Consider the following 25205-nt stretch of genomic DNA (forward strand, 5'->3'; position numbering starts at 1 on the left):
TCCTAGTACTGGGGTTGTGATTTGGCGTATATGAGACGCAACAGGAGCAACTTGAAGCACAAATTAAACACATGTTTGTTTAAAAAAGTACTAAGTATTCGAGTCTATTTTAAAAGTATAATTAAATGAATGAAGTTTCCTAATTTCCGAAATACGTCTGCATAGAGACGCGAAATTTATGAATGTAAGGCTCTTTCCTGACAAGGTGGAGCGAGTTTACATAGAGTTATTTGCATTAGATAATTACATGAAACTCTTAAAGTAGCACACAGTGCGATTATTATTTAATACACGTAATTTTCCTGTCAGGTCCTGTTCGCTTTTTGCCGATTGCTGTGTACATTTTGCACGCTTACCTTTGTTTAGAACAGTATTATCTACACTCGAATTTTGGTATGATTAATTGTAATAACCCATACCACTTTAAATACGGTAGGAATTTCATTCGCACATTAGTTTTTAACACTGACAGAACCTCTAAAAGTGGTTGAGTTTGCAACATTTGATCAAATATTTGACCATTTAGGAAGTATAATCACCACCTGGCAACACATGTTAAGTATCTAAACGCAGTTATTCGACCTACCTCTGATTCATACTTAATATATATATATATATTATTTCATTGCCTTGGTAACCTGGAAAAGGAACGTTCAAAGCCGGCCGGAGTGGCCATGCGGTTTTAGGCGCTACAGTCTGGAGCCGAGCGACCGCTACGGTCGCAGGATCGAATCCTGCCTCAGGCATGGATGTGTGTGGTCTCCTTAGGTTAGTTAGATTTAATTAGTACTAAGTTCTGGGTGACTGATGACCTCAGAAGTTAAGTCGCATAGTGCTCAGAGCCATTTGAACAATTTAAACGTTCAAAATTATACAGACTGACAGTATTTCCACACTATTTAACCTACCCCTATATTGCACGATTTGCAGGACACTATACCTTTTTCAAATGAGTTGGAAATCCAAATACTGTCGGTATAGCATCGTCCTTCAGTTGACGTCTATTTACATAATTTTCCATCTAACAATTCTCTTCAAAATGAAGAGAGCACAGCAAACGATTTGCTGTCGGTTGGAAGTTCTCTCTCCGAGTAGCAACTATCCATTTCCGATTTAGAAAATCGCTTGTAAGGGGAAACCTAAACAAAATCAAACGCTCATGATGTATTATTTCTCCATGAAAATACTATATACAAGTAATGGAAATGACTGACCTGTGAAATGTAACATTGTTTCCGTCTTCGTCTTTGCTTCCATTATACTGTTAAAATTAAAAGCAGCACACGAACAACACTGTTTACGCACTGTTTCCCTGCAAATGGCAGCTTCTATCACGTTCAATGTGGGGACGCGACCCTAGCGCCAATGCGCGGTCTAGTTTTTATTTAGTAAGTCTATGAACCATGGAGGTAAGAATAAGGGCAGATGGCGCTACGTGTCCCAGCCGTACTACGTTTTGAAGCCATGAGGGAGGATCGGGAGGGGGATTGCCCTATATATACCTGGCGCCGGCCAGCAGCCGGTCAGTACATCAGCGCACATGATGATGGCAACGTGGTCGATTGCCCAAATATTGTGTCCTATGCACACTCACACCACGCTGTTCACCCGAGATTTATTTCGTCAAGGCAGTATCCAATTGTGCAATGCCATGACGCGGTATCCGGTCGTTCATACGCCACTTCTTCACATGTTTTCCCCTCATGTCCTCTTTCAAGCGAGTTAGAACATCGTGATATAGCTCTTTGTCGACCATCTGACCAGGAGGAACGAAAATCCGTCAGTGGTAAAAAATCATCTTGTACTCCTGACATATTGACCTTCTTTTGGTCGAGGAGGAGGGGGTGCTCTGCCATTGCGACGACTACTGCTTCATTTCAGGGTCATAGCTTTTAACCAAACCTTCGTCACCAATGACAACCTTTGATACATAGTTCGGATCATCTTCAAGCAGTTGTTTAAGTACCCTGCAGACTTCCACGCGATCATGCTCCACATCGTCTTTAAGCAGACTTGGCACAAACTGCACCGCAGTACTACTCATGTTCGGTTGTTTCCACGTAATATATACACGTGTAACATAAGGGGGCGTCCGTTAATTACGTAAGGCGCTTAGAGGATGGGGAGGGGGTCGAGCCGAATTTCATCCAATCTCACCTGGGGCAGACGGGGGTCTCGGCAAATATCAAGTAATTTTTTTCCACAGGAAACAGTGTCAAATATCGGGAAAACTGAATTAAATTAAGTAACACATGTTTATCCACTAAAAAATAGCTAAGACCTATACAATAATATTTATCGCGGTTACGCGAACGCGACGAAGTAGCACAGTAGCCTCTCGACTGTTTTGCCGCCACCGGCAGCCAACCGCACAACTCAACGAACGCTGCGGCGTATACAGGGTGGTCCATTGATAGTGGCCGGACCAAATATCTCACGAAATAAGCATCAAACGAAAAAACTACAAAGAACGAAACGCGTCTAGCTTGATGGAGGAAACCAGATGGCGCTATGGTTGGCCCGCTAGGTAGCGCTACCATAGGTCAAACGGATATCAACTGCGTTTTTTTTAAATAGGAACCCACATTTTTTATTACATACTCGTGTAGTACGTAAAGAAATATAAATATTTTAGTTGGACCACTTTTTTCGCTTTGTGATAGATGGCGCTGTAATAGTCACAAACGTATAAATACGTGGTATCACGTAACATTCCGCCAGTGCGGACGGTAATTGCTCCGTGACACATTACCCGTGTTAAAATGGACCGTTTACCAATTGCGGAAAAGGTCGATATCGTGTTGATGTATGGCTATTGTGACCAAAATGGCCTACGGGCGTGTGCTGTGTATTCTGCACGGTATCCTGGGCGACATCATCCAAGTGTACGGACCGTTCGCCGGATAGTTACGTTAGTTAAGGAAGCAGGAAGTGTTCAGCCACATGTGAAACGTCAACCACGACCTGCAACGAATGATGATGCCCAAGTAGGTGTTTTAGCTGCTGTCTCGGCTAATCCGCACATCAGTAGCAGACAAATTGCGCGAGAATCGGGAATCTCAAAACCTTGGTGTTGAGAATGCTACATCAACATCCATTGCACCCGTACCATATTTCAATGCACCAGGAATTGCATGGCGACGACTTTGAACGTCGTATACAGTACTGCCACTGGGCACAAGAGAAATTACGGGACAATGACAGATTTTTTGCACGCGTTCTATTTAGCGACGAAGCGTCATTCACCAACAGTGGTAACATACACCGGCACAATCTGCACTATTGGGCCACGGAAAATCCACGATGCCTACAACACGTGGAACATCAGCGACCTTGGCGGTTTAATGTATGGAGCGGAATTATGGAAGGAGGGACAATTGGCCCCTATTTTATCGATGGCAATCTAAATGGTGTAATGTATGCTGATTTCCAACGTAATGTTCTACCGATGTTACTACAAGATGGTGCATTGCATGACAGAATGGCGATGTACTTGCAACATGATGGATGCCCGGCAAATAGCTCGTGTGCGGTTGAAGCAGTATTGAATAGCATATTTCATGACAGGTGGATTGGTCGTCGAAGCACCATACCATAGCCCGCACGTTCACCGGATCTGTCGTCCCCGGATTTCTTTCTGTGGGGAAAGTTGAAGGATATTTGCTATCGTGATCCACCGACAACGCCTGACAATATGCGTCAGCGCATCGTCAATGCATGTGCGAACATTACGGATGGCGTACTACTCGCTGTTGAGAGGAATGTCGTTGCACGTATTGCCAAGTGTATTGAGGTTGACGGACATCATTTTGAGCATTTATTGCATTAATGTGGTATTTACAGGTAATCACGCTGTAACAGCATGTGTTCTCAGAAATGATAAGTTCACAAAGGTACATGTATCAATTGGAACAACCGAAACAAAATGTTCAAACATACCTACGTTCTGTATTTTAATTTAAAAAACCTAAAATTGTGAGCTATATGTTTGTGACTATTACAACTCCGTCTATCACAAAGCGAAGAAAATGATCCAACTAAAACCTTCATATTTCTTTACGTACTACACGAATATGTAATAAAAAATAGGGGTTGCTATTTGAGAAAACGCAGTTGATATCCGTTTGACCTATGGCAGCGCCATCTAGCGGACCAACCATAGCGCCATCTGGTTTCCCCCTTCAAGTTAGACGAGTTTCGTTGTTTGTAGTTTTTTCGTTTGATGCTTATTTCGTGAGATATTTGGCCCGGTCACTATCAATGGACCAGCCTGTATATAAGGCCGAGACTCAATGACTTGCGGCTACGTCCCGACCTGCTCTGTTTACGCCCGTAATTGTTTAGATATTGTCACTGTTTCAGAATGTGTTATCATGATTCTTATGTTGCATACGAGAAAAGGCACGTCTACAAGACGAAGTAGTGCTGCCAGAAGGTTATAGAACGCAGCGATGCAAAGGTTCCCGAAAAGGGAAGGTTTAGCGCTACACGTTCAACATGAGATTGAACAGCCCGGAGAAGCAACGGACACAATAGCTCGGACTACTATGACATTCCTTAATTAAGCCGGCTAACACCTCCTTTTTCTATTTTATACACAAGCCATCTCGAGAAAGTGATACGTAGGGCGAATACTCAAGCACCTGTTGTATTGGTTTTCACCACCGATAATTCTGCTGCGATTGCAGATTTGCACAGCACACACTGCCCACAAAATAACAATGCCCTTCACGTGTCCAATCCAACCACCGGATTGGGGATTTTGTTCCCATTCTTTTAGGTAGTCACTCAGTAGTCACTCTGGATACCACACGAGTCCCCGTTGAGTGAATTATAGTTAATATTGTTTGAATAATTTTACTAGTTCCTTTTATTTAAGCATTTTATTCTTCGTTTTTTTCAGCTGTCTTAAATACTAGTCTTAGCTAGTCTTAAATTAAAACAATTATGCAAATTGCTTTTCTTTCAAAAAATAAAATTAACGTATTTACACAAAAAATACGCATTTTGAAAAATTTCACATAATATCGGAGGGGGGGGGGGGAGACTCGAGGCAAATCTCACATCATTTCATCGAGGGGGGAGGAAGGGGGTGTTGAAAAAGCGCCAAAATCAGAACACGTAATTAATGGACGCCACCTAACGTGTTCTAAAAGTGTTGCAGAATTCTTAGTCCATCTACGATTTTGCCGATTCAGACCCCCCTCTTTCTGAGCATTTTCTGTTGAGATGCTGGTGAACACCAACCGAAACGATCGGCACCTTCAACCGATGTTCACCCATGTTGAAACTCTTATAGCAGTTGTAAGACTGTGTCTGACTTGCAGCGGAGGTTTGCTACAACATTTGGCGTGTTTCTATCGCAGTTTCTCAAATTTACAACTAAAACCTGTACAGACATGCTGCTTTTCAGGTCGGTCATAGTAAAACCTCAAACACATCAAAACAAAATGGATCTGTGTTCACTTAGGATAACAAACCTAGTCATTCGGCTGGCAGTCACTTGCCATACTGCATCAAGAAGGATGAGTGGAGAGACACCTAACAATATATCAGCGTACTCATAAACATTTGCAATCAAAACTCAAATATGGAAACTTTTGGATTCTATCTTGAACGTAAAGCAGAAGAGGTATTCCATTAAGTCGAGGGAGCTTTTCGTACTGGGTACAGTTGATTTTCAGTTGCAGAGTTACTGACCCTAACCCTTCTGCTACGATCTAAATGAGGGATCACAGTATCTTTTTCGGTGAAATAATTTTTTAGGCGCAATTCAGTATTTCGGTTTCTTGCCATCTATAGCTTTGGTAGAATTATTTATATTGTGGGGCAGCGGGATTATTTTAAGAAGAAGAGGAAATATCGTATTTGTTCGTTCCTCGCCGTCTTTTACGAGAGCCTGAAAACTAGTTTTGCGGTCAGCCACAAAGCGATGGAGAAAGAGATGGAGAATATGCTGACCATAGTTTCGAGTCTGCAAGTCCACATCCTTCTTGCGCTCTTCTAGTCTCTATTTACTCAACGGCATCAGGAACTATGATTATAAATAAAAGTTTTGACCTCCAACTGATTAATGTATTGAGTTATGTTCCTGATGATAATAATAATAATGATATCTCTATCATAAACAGCACTATGAGCAGTTCAGAGGCGACTTTTGCGGTGAGTTTCAATTAGAATGGTCTTTCGCACTGACTTCTAAGCACCGAGGTTAATTCGTCGCCACAAAAGTGGAAAACAATCTCACCACTTGCCAAGCGGTTTGGTTAACGTTACAGGCGGCACGCAAATAGTTACTTCTGTGAAATCTAAGCGATCCAGAACAGTACACAGTCCTCGAGAGTTCACTTCCTATTTGTACCGCAAAATGCGTTTAGTTGCGTCTGGCGTATCCGAGCTAGCGCATAAGCAGGCGTTTGACTGACGCAGACCGTGTGGCAGCTTGGTTGGAAGTGAAGTCTCTCACTGCCTCTCAGGCCGTATTCATATATGGGCGCAGCGAACGGCCGAAGTGAACTTTTGCGGTCATCTGCTGCGTGTCCAGGTAGCAGCCTCTAAATGGCCGCTTTCTCGGATATATTATTTAATAACTTGGTCGTGAATCAATTTACAGACTTCGTAATTTTTATATGAATGTAGTTAAGGGGTCTTTGACCATAGAAGTAGTTTTAGCTCTACTGCATTTAAAATTTTCGGCCTAGGATTTTTAGAACGGAACCAACTGTAGAACATGACCTCTGAACTACATCTTCAAGAGACCTTGTATTGGTTGTTAATTACATCAGAGTCTTGAAACTTGTTATATCTTCATTATCTGATGGATGTAATCAAGCGCTATAATGAGAATCTCCTGTCACTGATGTGAATTATGCTTAATCTATTTCAACTAATGACGTGTTAGTTAAAAATGTTGTTTCTAGTAAATTACTTGAAAACTATTAGTGTAGTTTAGTGGGGTAGGATAGTTAATGTTTTTATATCAAACTGAAGCTTCATACCAATTTTCATCTTTCTGAGTCTAATATTTAGCGCCTTCAGTTTTTCGTAAAAACGCCGATTCTGAGCGAAATATTGTTCCGATCATGCTGACACATGTAAATGTGATTACGACATACATTTGCACATATTCTACATCTACATCTACATATATACTCCGGTAGCCACCAAGCGGTGTGTGGCGGAGGGCACAATTCGCGCCAACGTCATATTTCCCCTCCTCTGTTCCACTCGCGCATCGCACGAGGAAAAAACGACTGTCTGAACGCCTCTTATTATTTCCCTTATCTTGGTGATCAGCATGCGATGTGAAAGTTGGTGGTAATAATATGTGCTCTGCATCCTCGGTGAAGATCGGATTTCGGAATTTAGTGAGCAGCCCTTTCTGTTTAGCGTGCCGTCTGTCTGCAAGTGTGTCCACTTTAGACACTCTATGAGATTTGTAACGCTCTCGCGATGGCTAAATGTACCAGTCACGAATCTTGCCGCTCTTCTTTGGACCTTCTCAATCTCTTGAATCAGACCCAACTGGTAAGGGTCCCACACAGACGACCAATACTCCAAGACTGGACGAACTACCGTATTGTAAGCAATTTCCTCTGTTGAAGGACTGCATCGCTTCAGGATTCTACCAATAAACTGCAATCTAGAGTTCGCCTTAGCCGTTACTTGTGTAATCTGATCATTCCATTTGAGATCATTTCGAATTGTCATTCCCCGATACTTGACGGACGTTACCGCTCCCAAAGACTGGGCATTTATTTTGTAATCGTACATTAATGGGGATTTTCGCCTTGTTATACGCAGTAGGCTACACTTTCTAATATTGAGATATAACTGCCAGTCATTACACCACACATTTATTTTCTGCAAATCCTCATTGAGTAAGTTTTGGCTTTCTGGCTTTACTATTTAGCGCCACTTGCTTTTTATTCAAAACGAGGTTTTCGGGAAAGGTATTCATGTGATCACTCTGAGATTTAACGATTCAAACATTAATATACTGTATCATATAATGAAAATTTTGGAAAAGTTACTTTAATTTTTAATTTCATTCTTAGATTATGACGCAATACTTTGTACGCTACTCACCGGCGCGTTTTGATAACTTGGCGCTAGTAGCTGTAAACTGGGGTAAGTTCAAATGACTCTAAGCACTATGGGACTTAACATCTGTGGTCATCAGTCCCCTAGACTTAGAACTAATTAGCCTAACTAACCAAAAGACATCACACACATCCATGCCGGAGGCAGGATTCGAACCTGCGACCGCAGCAGGCGCGTGGTTCCGGACTGAAGCGCCTAGGCCGGCCGGAGTGGCCGAGCGGTTCTAGACGCTACAGTCTGGAACCGCGCGACCACTACGGTCGCAGGTTCGAATCCTGCCTCGGGTATGGATGTGTGTGATGTTCTTAGGTTAGTTAGTTTTAATTAGTTCTAAGTTCTAGGGGACTGATGACCTCAGAAGTTAAGTCCCATAGTGCTCAGAGCCATTTGAACCATTTTTTTGAAGCGCTTAGAACCGGTCGGCCACAGCGTTCGGCCTGGGGTAAGTCCTGGCACACTCACTCCCTCTGTATCTCTCAAACTACATCTGCATCTACATACAAACTCCGCAATCCACCTTCCGTTGCGTGGCGGAGGGTACCTCGTACCACAACTAGCATCTTCTCTCCTTGTTCCACTCCCAAACAGAACGAGGGAGAAATGACTGCCTATATGCCTCTGTACGAGCCCTAATCTCTCTTATCTTTTTGGTCTTACCGCGAGATGTAAGTTGGCGGCAGTAAAATTGTACTGCAGTCAGCCTCAAATGCTGGTTCTCTAAATTTCCTCAGTAGCGATTCACGAAAAGAACGCCTCCTTTCCTCTAGAGACTCCCATCCGAGTTCCTGAAGCATCTCTGTAACACTCGCGTAATGATCAAACCTACCAGTAAAAAATCTAGCAGCCCGCCTCTGAATTGCTTCTATGTCCTCCATCAATCCGACCTGATAGGGATCCCAAACTCTCGAGCAGTACTCAAGAATAGGTGGTATTAGTGTTTTATAAGCGGTCTCCTTTACAGATGAGCGACATCTTCCCAAAATTCTACCAATGAACCGAAGACGAATATCCGCCTTCCCCACAACTGCCATTACATGCTTGTCCCACTTCATATCGCTCTGCAATGTTACGCCCAAATATTTAATCGACGTGACTGTGTCAAGCGCTACACTACGAATGGAGTATTCAAACATTACGGGATTCTTCTTCCTATTCATCTGCATTAATTTACATTTATCTATATTTAGAGTTAGCTGTCATTCTTTACACCAATCACAAATCCTGTCCAAGTAATCTTGTATCCTGCAACAGTCACTCAACGACGACACCTTCCCGTACACCACAGCATCATCAGCAAACTGCCGTACATTGCTATCCACCCTATCCAAAAGATCATTTATGTAGATAGTAAACAACAGCGGACCTACCACACTTCCCTGGGGCACTCCAGATGATACTCTCACCTCCGATGAACACTCACCACCGAGGACTATACAGCGCTTCTTTCCCCGCAACACACTCTGTGTTGTCGTCTCATTTCCTTTGTGCGAAAACTCTCCGGTGGTGACAAGAGAGTTCATTTACCAATTACAAATGGAGCGGAGGCGGTAGCTAGGTGTGAAACACTGGTGCTTGTTGGTTATGTACACCCTCGGGCTTGGCAGTAGTGCTGGTAATTTCAGGGTCCCTCGTCCATTACGCGCTCTTGACAGTGCGGTCAGTTTGTGTTTACTGGAGTAGGATCAGCGAAGAGGCGTGGGCGGGAGGCCGCCCCTTCGCGGCCACCACGTGGCGGATCCACTGCCCACAGAGCGAAGCGGGCCGAGCCGGCCCAGCCCGGTCCGCTCTCGTGTCAATTAGGAGCGATGCGAGAAGCGTGTTGGGCGGCCGGCACGACGCGGCTCATGCAACATGCATCGTGTTCTTCAACCGTCGTCAGCCGGCCGGCAGGAATACAGTCTGCCTCAGGCTGACGGGTGACAGCTGTCCGAAGTCACACACACTGCCGCGACGCAAGTCGTACTTGTGCTGTAGGCATTAAAAAGTGTATTACACGATGGGACTCAGCGTCTTCCAAAGGCAAAGCAAATAAAGGAAATAAAAGCAGTATTAGTACATCCACATAATTGGGGGAGTGTAGCTGCAAAAACTTTGCTCTTCTTATTCAAATAAATTGAAGCGCCAAGGAAAGTGGTATACGTCTGCATATTCAAATACAGAGATATGTAAACAGGCAAATGCGGATCTGTGGTCGGCAACGCCTATATATGACAACAAGTGTCTGGCGCAGTTGTTAGATCGGTTACAGCCTGCCGCGGTGGCCGATCGGTTTTAGGTGCTTCATCCCGGAACCGCGCGACTGCTACGATCGCAGGTTCAAATCCTGCCTCGGGCATGGATGTGTGTGATGTCCTTAGCTTAGTTAGGTTTAAGCAGTTCTAAGTCTAGGGGGCTGATGACCTCAGATGTTAAGTCCCATAGTGCTTAGAACCATTTGAGCTTACCCCAGTTTACAGCTACTAGCGCCAAGTCACCTAACGAGCCGGTGAGTGGCCTACAAAGCATTGCGTCATATCTAAGAATGAAATTAAAAATTAAAGTAACTTTTCCAAACTTTGTCAATATATGATTCAGTATATAAATTTTTAAATCGTTAAATCTCAAGAGTGGTCACATGAATATCTTTCCCTAAATACATCGTTTTGAATAAAAAGCAAGTGGCGCTAAATAGTAAAGCCAGAAAGCCAAAACTTACTCATTATGTGTAAATGTATGTCGCAATCAACTATTACAAGTTTCATCTTGACCGGAACAATATTTCGGTCAGAATCGGTGTTTTTACGAAAAACTGAGGGCGCTAAATATTAGACTCAGAAAGATGAAAATTGGTATGAAGCTTCAGTTTGATATAAAAACATTAATTATCGGACCCCATTAAGTTACACTAATAGTTTTCAAGCAATTTACTAGAAACAAAATTTTTAACAAAAACGTCATTATTTGTAATAGGTTAAGTATAATTCACATGAATCACAGGAGATTCTCATTATAGCACTTGATTACATCCATTAAATAATGAAGATATAACAAGTTTCAAGACTCTGATATAATTAACAACCAATATAAGGTCTCCTGAAGATGTAGTTCAGAGGTCATGTTCTACTGTTGGTTCCGTTCTGCCGGCCGTTGTGGCCGAGCGGTTCTAGGCGGCTGAGTCTGGAACCGCACGACCGCTCCGGTCGCAGGTTCGAATCTTGCATCGGGCATGGATGTGTGTGATGTCCTTAGGTTAGTTAGGTTTAAGTAGTTCTAAGCTATAGGGGACTGATGACTTCATATGCTAAGTCCCATAGTGCTTAGAGCCATTTGAAACATTTGAGATCGGTAACTGCTGCTACAATGGCAGGTTGTCATGATTTAAGTGAGTTTGAACGTGGTGTTATAGTCGACGCACGAGCGTTGTGGCACTGCATCTCCGAAGTAGCAATGAAGGGGTATTTTCCCGTACGACCATTTCACGAGTGTACCGTAGGTATCAGGAATCTGGTGAAACATCAAATCTCCAACATCGCTGCGGCCGGAAAATGATGCTGCAAGAATGGGACCAAAGACGACTGAAGTGAATCGTTCAACGTGAAAGAAGTGCAGTCCTTCCGAAAATTGTTGCAGATTTAAATGCTCGGTCTGTAACACCGTAGCTCTAATGCTGTACTGATTAATTTTGCTTTTGTTTCATTTAATGTTACATCACTGAGTATCAATGTGTTTGAATCGATAACATAAAATTGTATATTCCTTTCTTTTTATAACTTTGATGTCGTGGTTTGATTGCATGCAATGTTGTATATCTGTCATTTAAATTCTTTGTCCCATTTGGAGGGAACAAAACTTACTATATATAATTTTAATTTCTGTGTGAATAATTTTTTGCAGAAATGTCAATATGTGCAAATGTTCTGGTTTATTTAATGCGTTTGCTTGCTGTTATGTAAATTGCTGATCCTCACTTAGGGTTATTAGTTAGTTTGTATGTAAAAGGTGTAGTGGTTCCCCTCTGGAACGGAACTGTGTAGCGCGCGCAAATTGTGGTTGGTCTAGGTAGAAAAGGTGGAAACAAGAGTCAGTCGGGGACGAGCTACGAGTCGAGGACGAGCCACCAAACTGTGCACTGCCATGTAAAGGATGCATATTGTGCTGGTTCCGAGAGAGGCTTTTTCTGCTACTTTCCAATGCCTCGGATGGATGGATAAATAGCTGGAACTATTCTGGAATTTGTATCTATCATCACCACCAAGAAATGACAGAGTCCAGCCATTGTACCTGCAATTCCACTTACCAGCATGCAGTTGCCACCACATTGCGCAATCATTGCATCAGAATGCTACAATGATGTACAGTGAAGGATAAGCTTAATGGATGTGTTAGTGTTCTCAAATATAAGGTAATTTATATCTGAATTTATGTACCTACCTTGATTTTTCTCCTCATCATAACACCTCTCAGGTTCCTCTCCGTTTGAACTAAAGTGATTTCCGAGTGTCCTTACTGAAAGTACATTAAAGCCCAGTGTTTTGCTAATTGATGCCTCTTGAACTTAGTAAAAAGAAAGTTAAAGTTAATGTGGCAAGAGAGTGAGTTAAAGTAAATGTTTGCTGAAAATAATTTTCCTATTAAAACTGCTTATTAAAGTACTGTTGCCAATTGTAAAATTAAATGTTCTTAAGACTCAGGCTTATAGAGTTTTGCTTCGCAAATGATCACCTTGCTATCTGTAGTAAATTGTAAAAGGTGAGTCAGTTTCTTGCAATTTTGCCAACATTGTGTTTCGCTGTAGTAAAAGTGGAAAACTGCAATAGTAGGAAATTATATGTTCATGATTGCTAAGTGTTTGTCTCTCTTGTGTATTGGAAGAGCATATTAGTAGTATAACTGGATCCACAGTTTGCCTATCATGTTAATGCTCGGTAACAAGTAACGGAAAGACCACTAATTAGGAAAACCATAATATATTTATTCAAATGATAGTGAGGAACAGCCTGTTAGTGGATTCCAATTAACTTTCATTTTAAATAGTAAAGTATTTAACTGAGAGAGAGAGAGAGACTTCACCTGTGTACTATTTATGATCCTGCAGTGAATGTTAATAGTAATGATATAAAGACCATTCAGTTTGAACAAGTCCTGAAAGTAATAGAGTGTTTCGGTATCTGTTATATTTTTGCAAATAGTTTTCGCTGCTCCAGTTGTTAGGTTCAGTCTTAACGTAAACATATGTATGTCTCAGAGTTCATTGCACTCGCGTGTGGCCAAGTATAGGTTGTGTTTATCCATTAAAGTTACTAATAACTATTTTCTAGAATGAGAATGTTAATCATTCTCTTGCCTAGTTAGGCTGGCGACCGTTTTCTTTATCAGTTAAACAGTGCACATAGGCAAAATTTTGTTTGTTACTGTTCAAATATTTATGTAATTCTGACTTTCATTTCCGATAAGCCACCTCCGTTAGGTACAACACGGTCAACATAACAAAATTCCTTTCAGTGGGTAACACTGCTCTGTTGCTTTATACCATAATTGCTTTCACAAGATAGTTTTATTTTACGACCTGCCTCCAGGTTATGGTATAGCAGTAGCGGACGGTAGTGTTATAGGCCGTTCACAAGTGTCAGCGTGCGGACCATTCAACGAAATATCACCGATATTGGATTTCGTAGCCGAAGAGCCACTGGTGTACCTTTGATGACAGCATGACACAAAGCTTCACGCCTCGTCTGGGTCCGTCAACACCGAAGTTGGACAGTTGATGACTGAAAACACGTAGCCTGCTCGCACGGGTCTCGTTTCAAATTGTATCGAGCGGAAGGACGTGTTCGGGGATGGAAACAACCTCATGAACCCATGGACCCTTCGTGTCAGCAGGGGACTGTTCAAGCTGATGGAGGCTCTGTGATGGTGAGGGGCGTGTGCCGTTGGAGTGATATGGAACCCCTGATAAGTCTAAATACGACGCTGAAAGGTGACACGTACGTAAGCATCCTTTCTGATCACCTGCACCCATTCATGCCCATTGTGCATTCCGACGAAACTGGGGAATTCCAGTAGGACAATGCGTCAGCCTACATGTCCAAAAATGCTAAGGAGTGGCTTCAGGAACACTCTTCTGAGTTTAAACACTGCCCACACATGAACTTTATTGGGCATACCTGGAATGCCTTGGAACGTCCTGTTTAGAAGAGATCTCCACCCCCTCCTACTCTTACGAATTTATGGACAGCCCTGCAAGAGGATTCATGGTGTTAGTTCCCTCCAGCATTACTTCAGACGTTAGTTGAGTCTATGCCAAGTCAAGCTGCAGCACTTCTGCGTGGTCGCGGGGGCCTACCCGATATAAGGCAGGTGTACCAATTTCCTCGGCTCTTTAGTTTCATTCAGCCGTATACCTTTCGGTCATCTTCGGAGTGAAACGACAGATGGAATCTACAGTGCATGAGCCGACGCTTTGAACCACAGATACACAAGGCGTGCCCAGAGATGATCGATGGTAAAGAGTACGCATGAACTTAACCTGTGGTTGTGCGGTCGATCCATGATGGGTATCTGTGTGTCTTTATTAACTGCGCTGAAGCGACGTCTTTGTGAGTTTATTTAAAGAAAGCGCGGGATTCGGTGATTTCTCAAATTTGAAACCGATCTGTTAGTTAAATTATTCTTCCAGCAACCGAGACCAAATCGTCGCCGGACTTTCGACATTTTCGTATCTCCCAGAGTGAACGATGTTGATGCAGTGTTCAACGTCCAGACACAGCCAACCCATTGGATAGTAACAGCCGTCTTTCATGGCCTGTACGAGTCGCCTGTCCGGCTTACGAAAGGCCACCCAGGCAGGGCAGTCTGTAAACCTTAGTATTGCGGAGTATCAGGTCACCTTTGAAGAAACCTTAAACGGCTGTTATATTCGGTGGAGGGCGAAAAATCCTCTTAACTTTCTGATTGTTGAGGATCCTGCTACTTTTTGACCATAGGGTACCCATTTTGACGATGGGGTACCCATATATTTCAGTCTTTCTGGCTTCTTATTCGTTCCTTGTCTCCATATCAGATTTCATTGTTAGGTCCTTACTTATCTGTTGTGGAGCATGTCTATTTGCTACGAAACCATCAAGCAGAAAATTTGTGGTGTCACCGCCAGACACCACACTTGCTAGGTGGTAGCCTTTAAATCGGCCGCGGTCCGTTAGTATACGTCGGACCCGCGTGTCGCCACTATCAGTGATTGCAGACCGAGCGCCGCCACACGGCAGATCTAGTCTAGAGAGACTCCCTAGCACTCGCCCCAGTTGTACAGCCGACTTTGCTAGCGATGGTTCACTGTTTACAGACGCTCTCATTTGCCGAGACGACAGTTTAGCTTAGCCTTCAGCTACCTCATTTGCTACGACCTAGCAAGGCGCCATATTCAGTTACTATGTCTTCTGAACAGATAATATTGTGAATCATATACCGTGAAGAGCGACGTTCATCATTAATGGATTAAACTTAAGTATCAAACTAGCTACGTCCGCTTTCTGGATTCTAATTCCTTATCATGTTCCAGACCTCACGCCAGCCTGCGTGAGTTAAAACGCGTGCGTTTCGGCCTCCTCTAGTAACACGGTGTTGGTTCTTCTGCCAGCACCACAAAATTAGAGAGTTTTTTGTGGTGAACCAAGGACAGCAGCATTTTTCGCTTCCTTTAAAGATGACTCGATGCCCCGAAAGGCTGGAGGTTACAAGATACCTTGAGAGCGTCACCTTCCGTATATCGGACCGACGAATTGTGCAGTCCTTGAATGATGCATAGAACCCGTAGGTATATTTGGTTCTTACGGGGTAGTGAAGTGGCTGTGACAGAATACCGGCCGTTCTGTGCGACATGAAAATGTCGAAATTCTAGTGCCCACTATATCTTTTCTGGACTCTATGGTGGAAGAATAATTTATTTAACAGAGCGGTTTCAACGTGAATATATCATGGAATTTAGCGCCTTCTCTAATAAACTCGCGAAAGCGTCGTTATAGTGTAGTTAATAATACTACGTCGACATCTCTGCATGCTTCGACCGGGTAGTCACAGATTCAATTTAACCACGCTCTTTGTCGCCGATCAGCGTCTCTGGTGTGCCGTTTGTGTGTCTGTGGTTTAAAACAAAGGAACAAGCACTGTCAGCTCACGCTGAAGACGCCCGAAAGGTATTGTAGCAAAGATAATTTTATTTGAAGTAGCCACCCTGACTGAAATTGAACAGCAGTATCAATGGACTCGGTAATTTCCAAGAATGATTGCCTATCGAAGTCGCTGGCTCGAAACAGTAAATATCGGACATGCGACCGTAAATAGATCATGCGACTCGGTGGCGGGCGTTGTGATCAATTATTTGTGATCGTCATTTTTATCTGTTTCCCGTTGTTCCCGTAGTTGCTCTAAATTACATACCTCCGCGAATTATTTGTGAGTCGCTAGGGAAACCCAGAGGATTTGTATCGTTACTGAGTGGAATGTCTAGTATTGTTGACGTTTCTTCGGCGGATTCTCTCACATGGAAACATGTAATTCCATATTTATCCAGCGTAGAAAATTGTTTGACTTTTTGTCGCACATATGGAGTATTACCAGATGAGGGAAGAAGGGACTGTGTAGACTGTAGTGGTGCGAAGTGTGTAAAACTTCGTAAGAACAGTATCGATGATGAAATACCGTTACAATTTCATTGCTGACAGTGCGGAAAACGAACGAGTATCAGGAAGAATACATGATTCGACTCTCCCAAATTATCCATCCAGACCACCGTAATGGACTTAAACATAACAACACCGACGACGAGTAAGGTAAGTCGTCTCCTTTGTAATTGCAAGTATTTTTGTAACGCTCTTCTTTTGTCATTGCTGTAGTGACCACCGTAAACATACTCATAACGCCCGCCACAAGAGTCGCATGATCGATTTACGATCGCACGTTCGAGATGTATCGTTTGGACCCAGCGACTTCGATAGGCAATCATTCTTGGAAATTACCATGGATTCTGAGAACTGAAATCCTGACAAAACCTCACTGACCACTGAGTACTTAATGTTTTCGTAACCGTAGTCAAACCCCACTAGTGTGATGGTGCTCAAGTTACCTTATTATCAGATATTTGGTCTGTGGCTGTGCGTTACTGTAACTTAAAGGTTAAAAATATTTTTATTATTGGAACATAACGACATTTCTTTTTCGTTTTGTTTTCGACTAACGCTTTTAAAGAGCTACAACTCCATTCACAAGTACTACATAAACTTTTTGGACAGTCTGCTTCAATTCGCACCTCCACTTCGCCACGAAGTGTTTACTTTCTGCCTTTGCACCTACACTTCAAATGTTAGGTGTCATTTGAACTATGTACGTAGTTCAGCCATCGACATATTACTTTATAAGAAGTGTAAGTGCATATGTGTAAGCTTTCATCTTGGGATAACATCAATATTTCGTGGCCAAATGAAGGTAATGAAACTGAAGAAGCGTTAACGTCTAAAAAAGTCAATGTAATCTTTGAGAATTGAGATCCCATCCCGAAATGCGTTGGACCGCATTAGAAAAAGTATTGTGACTGCAGACGACGGCTCAGTAATAAAACTACTCTTAACCTGTAGTAACTCTTTCTAACTTAGGAGATAAAACATTCATCGGCCATATTTGGCCGATAACGTGAGGGGAATTAGGGGTCTAAGACTCTTGATGACCAGATTTTGCCCCATTGTTCAGAGTTAAGTTCCGAACATACTGCTAAGTGTCTCTTGGAGTGAGGGCATATGTCCCTGTTGACGTCTATCGATTGTAGGTGTTAAAGTATGTAAGTCACCTTGGTGGTATTAGAGAGGGATAAGCTGTACATTGCCATTAAGTGTCATCTTGCACCTTTTCTGCGATCGTCGTGAACAACAAGGATACGTAATGACATCTCACGAAGTCATCAGTCACGCAAAACAGTTACACTTAAGAATTCGATACGGAAACCGCCGAAATGTTGTCAATACAACCACCTGAACCACACTTTAAATCTGAGGAATAAATAACTGGATTGATAGCAACGTTAAAAAAAGCATGAGAATGAGCAAAAAGCATGAGAATGAGCGATCACTACCACTAAAGCGTGTGAATCGAAACTTGTTTGTCTATGTAATATTAAACACAGGTATTTGCGTACGATCTGCAGATGACTGTTTCACCTCAGCAACCAAATGTTATGAGCTATCTGTTTAAAGGATTATCTTGGTGAAAGCTAGGAGACGATATTTTGTTTTCTGAGCTATTTCAAAATAGCCACGTGACCAACTAAATTAATATAGAGAGATTGGGAGATTAAAATAATCTATTTACGATACAAGCATGATTGTCTTACCATTTACGTAATTATCTTAACATGCTTTTTTTGCTTACAGTGATTTATATTTAACTACGTTGAGTCTGTCTCTCTCTCTCTCTCTCTCTCTCTCTCTCTCTCTCTCTCCCCTCTCTCTCCCCCTCTCTCTCCCTTTCCCTCTTACACACTATATTATTACTCATTCAGACATTCCCCTACGCAGAGACGAGTCATCATGCTGCAATGCAATTTAGAGCTCAGTTCCCATGCTAGCAGAGATAGTGTGTTAATTTAGACCTGTGGCTGATTTCGGCTGGCAGCGTTAGAAAACAAATTCCGCTGAGTATGCCACAATTGTGGCGAAACCTGTTTGATTATTCAAGCAAACCAATAGCTGTGTATTTGCAAAAAGTGGACCCACACTTAATTTATTATTAGATGAGATTCAGTTTGTGGTTGAAGTTAATTTTATAACCCGTTGTCTACATGACTGGGTTGGGAGGAGATAAAAGCTTCCAGTGCCGCAGAACATTTAGTCATTTTGGCTCCGGTATAAAGTACATGTGCAACCAAGGATTTGTATTTTCAGTTTGTTTGCTCAATGTATGAAAGGGAGATTCTAGGTTTACGTCATAACATAGTGTGCTATTTCTCAGTTCTATCAGCATCTCTTCTTGTTATTGTTATGTTATCCAAAATCCGCTAAAGCCTGAAAATTGCGGGTATGCAATTGGGAAGATACCCGAGAGGAAAATAGGAGACGTCATTTCCTAACTGTTTTTGGCCTGAATAGCACCAAGATAACGTTTATCCTCTTGAACGCAGTTTTCTGATCAAATGAACTGCCTACCCAGCTGTCTTGCTCAAAAGTTGAGGTGAAAAGTACAATACTAAATTTAAGAGTTTTCACTTCAGTGAATGTTCTTGAATGAGGCAATCATTTAAATGAATACTAGGACCTTATTTAGGGTGATACGTATTCTGTTCAGGGACCAAACATCTACATCGAACGTCACATGTAAAACTCCTTATGGATGTACCTCTACGCCAAAAGTTTTATTTAACAAACATAATTATGACACTGCAGAGATGTACCCTAAAACTAATCTGACATGACGAGTCTTTGGAAAATTGTCATCTGTAGACTAAAAAAGAAAGAGGTTGGTCTGGGGATTGGAAAGAAGTTGTATATGGATGGCTTTGCCGTTGCGCGAATGTGGCGGGTAGTTTAAACAACTATAGAGCGCTATACGACAGTGCAATAACAGGAAGCTGTTATACGTTTTTCTTTATGAACAGACCATGCACAGGCAAGTTCCCCCATGAAATACTCTGCGCATCTAACCACAGAATGTTACGCCGTTATAACCCGGCCACACACACACACACACACATCCGGCTGAAAGCATGATGGCAACGGTCTTCTCCATTGCATAATTGAAATGGTTGGGGGCGGGTCATCTGCTTCGCCATAAAAACGTCGTGCAATATTATTCCATTCCAGTTTAACCCGTGTCGTTAGCAGATGTAACGTTTCGGTTTTTAAACTCCACACGTTTGTTTGAAACCGCTAGTAAATGTACTAGATATTTTACGACACGGAGAGTAAGATGAAGTGAAAGACGTTGCTAAGAAAAGAAATAAAAATAAGAAAGCGGGAAAGGTCAAATGGAAAAGTAGAGCGAGAAGATTGATGGGAACAAGGGAGAGGCGGAGACAACCAGGGAAACACGTGGAAAATATTATCAACTTATTCGAAGCTATTATTTTTCTCTACATATTCCCTACAATTTGTGTCACGTTCATGGTAATGTAATATCGAAGTGCAATACGGCACCATGCGACACTTTAAAAATAATCGTCCACTTACACCTTACTTGAGGAGAAATCGAACGTTGTAGTTCCACTTGATTACCGTAAATCTTCTGGTGATATCGAAACTAAATGCAAGCCATCTGCAAGTTCCTTTAATTAAGAACTTACGTACGTGACATAGCTATAGCTAAGCGAGCAATGTTATTGAAAGGCATTTAGTGAAATTATGCCTTCACAAATTCCTGCCGGTTGCTTGTTGGAACTGTAATTTTTTTGTTTGATACTTACTTGACATAGCAAGAGCTAAACTAACGAATTCATCGACCATACTGGCATAAGGATATGTAGGTATATTGTTATTTGGAATGTACCTGTACCGATCGGAAGGTTATTTCTGAGATTTTTTGTAAATAGTATCTACAGGTAGAACGCCGCCTTCGAATGGATTCAAGCGTTTGAGTTGAAAGTAAAGTAGCAGTTGGGACGCATTGGAGACGCCTGTGGAATAGTAGAGTGAACATCCATCATGCCACGGAGGATAATCGCGACCAATGATGCGGACCCGTCCGCATCATCACGTAACGACCTGCGCACCGAATTCAAAGCGATGTGTTGCGGCATGGAGCCAGTTCCAATTAGCAGAGTGCTGAAGGCTTACACTTCACAGGCCGTCCAAATTTAACAGATGCACAGAATGGTCGATATCTAAGACTCCCGCCAGGTTTTTACTGAGGAAACTCGGATTTGCTTGTACCCTGATCATCGCAGGTAACGTGTTTGGAGAAAACCCAGTAATACCAGATGGCTCCTACAAGCCACATGTGCAAGAAAATGGTGGAGGAATGATGTTCTGGGGTGGCATTACTGGTGCCAGCGTACATCTGTCGTGTTGTTGAAGGTAATCTACAGTACAGGGGCGGGATTCTGCAACAAATAGTGTTACAGTATTTTTGGCAATTTCATCTTGATAGACGATATGGTATGGGCACATAATGAGAATGAACAGCCAAAGACTTATCAAAAGATATTTCAACCCGAACGTCGTAGGGAGAAGACCACGGGGAAGACCAAGGAAACGCAGGATACAGACTGTAAGATCAGATGTGGAGGAGAAAGGACACAAATAGGAAGCTGTCTTGGAACAGAAGATGTATGAAGACAGCAGAAGATGGCGAGCGCTTGTACACCATCCGTGGGAAACTGGAGTTGGAAAACGACGCCTGCGAAGATGATGACGATGATGACGATGATGATGATGATGGTGGTGGTGGTGGTGGTGGTGGTGATTAGGAGACGATAACTCACGTGCTCATCGTGCTATTAATCAAAATGGAGTGACCTGCGTGTTCCCCGGATATGAAACCTCTTTAGAACGTGTAGAATCGATTGAAACAAGCTGTTTTTGGACATCGACAAGACCACGTACTCTGGGCGACTTACGCAGAATGACCATTGAAGAGTGGGACAATTTGCACTAGTGCTGGCTTGATCTGTTCTATGGTATGATCCGACGGACTGAAGCCTACACCCGAGCAAGGGGACGTTGCATGATGTGTTGACGTTGCTCAGAAGTGCTGTGAAAGAGTCCACCATGGGAAAATAAACGATTTTGTCAAGGCGTTTTTTCTTTTTTTGCGATATGAACAAACTGCAATTCCAGTATGCATGCCTCAGAGCCAATTTTTGTTTGCTCTACCATGAATTTAGAAATAAAGAGGTAATGCAAAGCTTTTGTTTACGTGTGCGTAACGATTAAGACAGTCAAGTACTGTTATAACCACCTCAAAATTTTTATTTCGAGGAACCCTTTAGGGTACCATATAAGTCCTAACATATCTTTTTTACCTAGCTTCCAATTAGTGTTTCGAAACAGGGTTTTAGTTATCATCTGTAATGGGACATAGGGGTCGGTTGCAGGGAGGTTCCAGTTGGGGGTTGTGCAGGCGTGGACTTACTTTGACGAACAGTTTTATTTAAACCAAAATTATTTTCCTTGACAATTAACCAGATAGCAACATGACAACTCAGTCTAATATGTGACACAGTTATAGTTTCCGTAGCGTAGGCATTAGAGCAACATAAAAATTGAGTCAAAATATTTTCTTCATCACAATGATAAAACGATCCGAAATTAGCACCACCACAGTAACACAAAATTTGGGGGTTCAACAAGAACACAAGCAGTTCACTATATGCGGCCTGCTGGATAAAAAATACAATGACCACAAAATGAAAATAGCTTTCAGAGACAAGACCACTAAGAAGCAACAATTAATCAGGAAGGTAGCCTCCAGAGTTAACTGGTCATCCATACGCTTTCACGTAAGCTGAATAACAGCTCTAATAACCACCGTATTCACGAGCTATTCTCTGTTAACAGCACTTCTGCCACTAAAATACTACCTGTCCAAAATTAGCTATTACAGTTCCTCGTTCAGCAGCAGATAGAACTCTGGTTACTTTTGCAGTATAATATTAACAAACAAGAGTGACACTCGTCTCGCTTCGAGAACACTCCCGCGAAGAAAACGTAGTACCCTCAACACAGCACACTTCCTACATGGTACTTCCGTGACTGGCAAATGAATACAGTCAGTGCATGCCGCTTGCGCACTTCACTGTACACTTATCATCATGAGTGTTCTGCCAAAAGGCAGGTTTTCACATGGTAGTTCTCCAGGCTGTCCGGTCTTCTGCCATCCTCTTCAGGTCTGCATAATTTCCTCTTCCCTTTATGTCGTCTATCATCTTGTATCTCCTTCTCCCTCTCAGTCTTCTCCCACAAACCAATCCTTCCAAAGCATCTGCTAGCAAGCACTCCCTTCTCAATGAATGTCCCAACCAGTTCTTTTTCCTTTCTTTTACAACCCTCAGCAGACATCTTCTCTCACCAACCCTTTCCAATAAATACTCTTTCATTACTCACTCTTTCCATCTAGCTTATTCTCTCCATTCTCCTCCACATCCACATCTCAAATGCTTCTAACCTTTTTTCATCCTCTCGTCTCAGCGTCCATGTTTCTGCCCCATATAATGCCACACTCCTAACAAAATATTAACCAAGCCTTTTCCTTAGTTCTTTATCTAATTTGCCACAAAGTGTCTCCTCTCTTCTGTCGAATGCACTGTACACTGTATTCGTATTTAGTGTACAGTAAATTCAATCTGTATTTACTGTATACTAAATACAGATTGAATCAAACCAACCGCCCAATATTCTACTGCTGGTCATTAAAGCACACTATAAGTGCTCTTAGTGAAATGCGCCAGCCCCTGTCTGCATCTCCTCTGGAATCGCTTCCTCTCGCGCGGGGATATCACCAACCGCTCTCTTGGCCCGTTTGTGGCCACAGTATGCGTCCACTCCGCGCGTCCGCCGTCAGCGGAACCCCATCTCCCGTTCCTTCGTACGCCGGCTCTGCAGTAGGCATCGTCTCATTGGCTGTCCACCGACTGACCGCCTTCACTCACTCCGTTCTCACAGCGGCTGCCGCCACTGTGATCCATTCAGCCTTCTACGCCACTTCAGACGAGTTGGACCAATACCCGATACAGGCCCGGCACCACCGCACGCCTTGTGAACCACCCGGAAGGCGGATACCGACGGAGGCTCCCTTTACGGCCCTTCCATGACCCAATCTGCTCCCCACACCTGAAAGTGCAGCCTAATTCGTCAAACTCGGCTGCTTCCCTCAGTTCGGTCACGCCCTGCGTTGACCGCTGTCGACGTCGCAGGCTTCACGAGCGCTCCACCGAGAGGCGCTAGATTCACCTCATTACCACTTCTCCGTGACGTAACTATGACGTGTACATGCGACCGTCGCGGATATCTATCGACTTTCGTGGTCGTATCGAGTTCTGAGAACTGCGAGAAGCTATATTCATTAGGTTTTAAACTACTACGTACATCCTATAAATATAGACCGCTTCAAATATGGAGGATCCCTCGAAAACACACACACACGCCGCTGGTACCCTTTTTTAAAACGAAATAAAAGATAAAAAGATAACGGCAGTTGAACTCTTCTCACTGTTGAAATTTGTAAATCTTCTTCTTCTTCTTCTTCTTCTTGCGTTACGGCCTCTGTAGGACCACGGGTAGCCCCTTTGTGGACTGCATTTTCCTCTTATTCTCCCAGAACCTCCTCATTCTTTCTCTTCTTATCTCCCGCTCTTCTTCCGAGATCTTCAGTGTCCGTTTCTCCTCTCGGCTCCACTGGTGACTCTGTATTCTTCTCTGTCATTGATCTCCGGCATATTGGTCGGTGTATATTTGTTCCTGCCATTTTCCTTTCCTTCGACCTTGATCTCCAATTCCAACCAGTCCTTCCGAAGTTCAACAACCCACTTGGTTCCTGTCTTTCCCCTTGTCCTCCGTGTTGTTTCTCACACTCTCTTCGTCACTCTGTCCACTCTTATCCTAACTACATATTCAGCAATCCTTGCCCATTTGAGTCTGATTTACCCGGATATTGTCCTCATGTTCCGGTACAATTCTTCCTTAGGTCTTCGCATCCACCTCTCTCCACCTCTTTTGGGACCTAGTATTTCTCTCAGTATTTTCTCTCTCCTTTTTCTAGTTGTTCTGCCCCATTTCTTCCTAGTGTCATCGTCTCAGCGGCATATAATACTGAAAAAAAAAAAGAAAAAAGAGGTTCAGATGGTTCTGAGCACTATGGAACTTAACATCTGAGGTCATCAGTCCCCTAGACTTAGAACTACTTAAACCTAACTAACCTAAGGACATCACACACATCCATGCCCGAGGCAGGATTCGAACCTGCGACCGTAGCAGCAGCGCGGTTCCGGATTGAATCGCCTAGAACCGCTCGGCCACAAAGGCCGGCTATAATACTGCATTCCTCACCGTTGCCTTGTAGTGGCTTATCTTTGCCTCTGTGGATATATTCTTTTTATTGTATATCTCTCTCGTCATGCAGAAGGCTGACCTCATCTTCTTTATCCTCTCTGT

This window comes from Schistocerca serialis, chromosome 6, assembly GCF_023864345.2.
Source record: "Schistocerca serialis cubense isolate TAMUIC-IGC-003099 chromosome 6, iqSchSeri2.2, whole genome shotgun sequence".
In the NCBI taxonomy this organism is placed as follows: Eukaryota; Metazoa; Arthropoda; class Insecta; order Orthoptera; family Acrididae; genus Schistocerca; species Schistocerca serialis.